This window comes from Engraulis encrasicolus, chromosome 21, assembly GCF_034702125.1.
Source record: "Engraulis encrasicolus isolate BLACKSEA-1 chromosome 21, IST_EnEncr_1.0, whole genome shotgun sequence".
NCBI classification, from domain to species: domain Eukaryota; kingdom Metazoa; phylum Chordata; class Actinopteri; order Clupeiformes; family Engraulidae; genus Engraulis; species Engraulis encrasicolus.
This window is the reverse complement of record NC_085877.1, coordinates 23,099,912-23,102,632: the sequence shown is the minus strand read 5'-3', so window position 1 is coordinate 23,102,632 and position 2,721 is coordinate 23,099,912. Positions and strand designations below refer to the sequence as shown.

Here is a 2,721-nt window from a genome sequence, read left to right as displayed (position 1 = left end):
TGGAGAGGCTCTCCACTAGCAGCACGGGAAGAGACAGGAAAGATCAGGAAAACACCACAAATTAATAAAACAAAATCCACAAAATTCAAAGTAACACTGCAAAATAATAATCACCAAACGTGTACACAGCAATGGAAGAGTGAGAAGGTCCACCACCCGAAGACTGGCTTGCTATGGGATGCACCTCATACCTGCCCAAAGAGAGAGGAGATACTGAATACAGAGTAATACAACTCCAAATGTTGGTATATGATTATCAATAAGAAAGGACTGGATGGTACTTATCTTATGATAGCTAGTAGAGAGATGACCAGCCACATTATACAGAGAAGGGAGGGCAGCCGCCTCAAGTGCCGCACCTGAATAGATCACTTCCACACACTCCTACAGACACACAAGGTGACAATCTCACAGCGAGTAAGTAGCTGGTGTCAGTCACCAAACACATAGTGAAAATAAAAATAAAACAACCAAACACAGATTCACAGAAAACATACAGTGGATTACCACCAGAGTCTACCCTACTGGACAACACTACAAGCCTTCTCCACAGGCTCACTCAAGATGGCGGCTCCAGGGGAGGTGGATTAAACAGAGCAGCAACTCTCCAGCGGCGAGAGGATGTGGGTGCACTAATCACTCCACCTGTAACACAATTTAAACCATTACTAATTGGCAGTGGATATATGTTGAAACAGAGGATTGAAATGAGCACTTACTGCGGGAGATGAAGGGATGATCAACAAGTAACAAGCTCAACGCTCGACATGGCCACTCAGATTAAGCACTAGAAAAGGAGTTAAGCCAATGTTAATGCCCAATACAAAAAGGGGAAATTTTGCGCAATGAGCACCAACAAGACAGGCTACCTTCAGCAGACTTCAGTGATAAGTCACCCATCTCAGCTAACCCCAGTCTTCACCACTCAACAGGACAATGGGGTGCAACAATCAGCATCAACCACGGAGCGAGCCATCAGCAACGGAGTGGGCTACAATTAAAACATGGCCACATGAAAATCACTCACTGCAACTGCGTCATAAGCAAACAAAAACGTGTGCATGACTTAGCATCTAATGCTTACCTCAGGTTGCAGGGCCCTGACAAACTGAGCTCCAAGCCAACTGGAGCCCTGGTGCAGCTACCACACAGGTGCTTGGCCACAGCACCACAGCAGGAGGAAGAGGGGCGGTGCCTCACTCAGTGTCTACTTATATATCAAATTAAAGGTCCCAGCAGTAATAGGCCAGCCAATCATGGATTACAGACAGAATCACAGGTCAAATTGAGAGGTGGAGTTCAATCTGTTACATTCACAAGAGAACTAGCTGCGTAGAGAGAACAGTAACTGTCAAAAACAGCTGTCTTCAGAACAGAAGTTGAACAGCTTACGCGCATGCCATATAAGTGCGGTGTATCACGGGAGGTGGAGTTTTACTAACACACCAAACAGTGTGGGTAAACGCTTTTCTGTCTTGCCTACACAACCTCGTAAATGATACTGTATTGATTTAATTATTATGGACTTGATCGCCAACATTTCTGCACTGCCTGTTTTCCCAGCCACCGGCCGCTGCTGCACTTGACAGTCTACTATTTATTTATTTATTTATTTATTTATTTATTTATTCATATCTATGCTGTTGGTCACATCGTTTCTACAGAGATTCCTTGTGCAACCATCACCATCCAGTCTCCTCATGCACCCTTCTACAGTGGAGACAGTGTCACCCTGAAGTGTGACATCTCCCAGGGTACAGGCTGGATGTTTAACTGGCAATGGAACAATGAATGGATTTCTGATCTGACTAGTCACCTCAACATCTCTGTTCCTGAACAGAGTGGCTCCTATCAGTGCATGGGTATCAGAAAGGGACTGACAAGTTATAAGAGCACATTTATAAACATTTCTTCAAGTGGTAAGCATTATGTGTGTAAAATGTTATAATTAATGTGGCCTACATGTACTATATATGATGGTTGTCTGTGACTTAGTAAACACAGTAAAATTGCAGTGTTAATATGTGAGGGATAACGGCCGACGAGGTGACCGGTTATACGAAGTTAATGGCGAGGTGGCGGCTCCGAACTCTGGCCTCCGTCAAGCCATTTACCTCATTGACCTATAACCGGTCGACCTCGAAGGCCATTATCCTGCTTATCTTATGTAGGGGTAGGGGTATCCCAATAGTCGTTAAGGCAGAGGGGTAGGGGTAAGGGGAGGCCCTTAAAAAGGAGGGGTTCGGGCAGGTAGACTCCGTTTGGAGGGGTAGGGGTAAGGGTAGAAAAATACAAATGGGATTGGCCCTTACTGTCTGTAAAAGGAACCATATCAACTGCACCAGAATCTTGTGAGCAAGACAGACGCGTTGCTATGCGGGCGTCGCGTCTAAAATCTTCATTTGGTAATCCGACGATGTCATTATTTAATTTTCCTTAGACTATATGCATGATTCCTTAGATACCGTCTGCATTCCCAGCGAAGGATATGCATGGCTAACTTTGCCTTGCACACTTGACGCCGGGCCGGTTCTCAGGATCCCATCAGCCAATCAGAAAAGATAATTCCGTTGCGCAGGCAGATAAAGCGAGTTAAATTTAACTCTTTTCAGATAACATTTGGTCCCACTCCTTTGCATTCATGCGTATACTAATACGTTACACATAATTTTTAGTAATACATTTCAACTTGGTCATTGCTATTCTGGCAAACAGGTTCCA

The 2,721-nt window shown here is 44.6% G+C and overlaps 1 long non-coding RNA gene across 1 annotated transcript; it reads right to left on the bottom strand.

Annotated features, from left to right (window-relative positions):
* Window positions 1-616: 616 nt before the first annotated feature.
* LOC134437004 (uncharacterized) lies at window positions 617-1,163 on the bottom strand. Its single transcript, XR_010032306.1, has 3 exons — window positions 1,085-1,163; window positions 870-991; window positions 617-787 (listed from the first exon to the last, which is right to left on the bottom strand). It is a non-coding gene; the product is annotated as an uncharacterized LOC134437004 (long non-coding RNA).
* Between the last annotated feature and the right edge of the window lie 1,558 nt (window positions 1,164-2,721).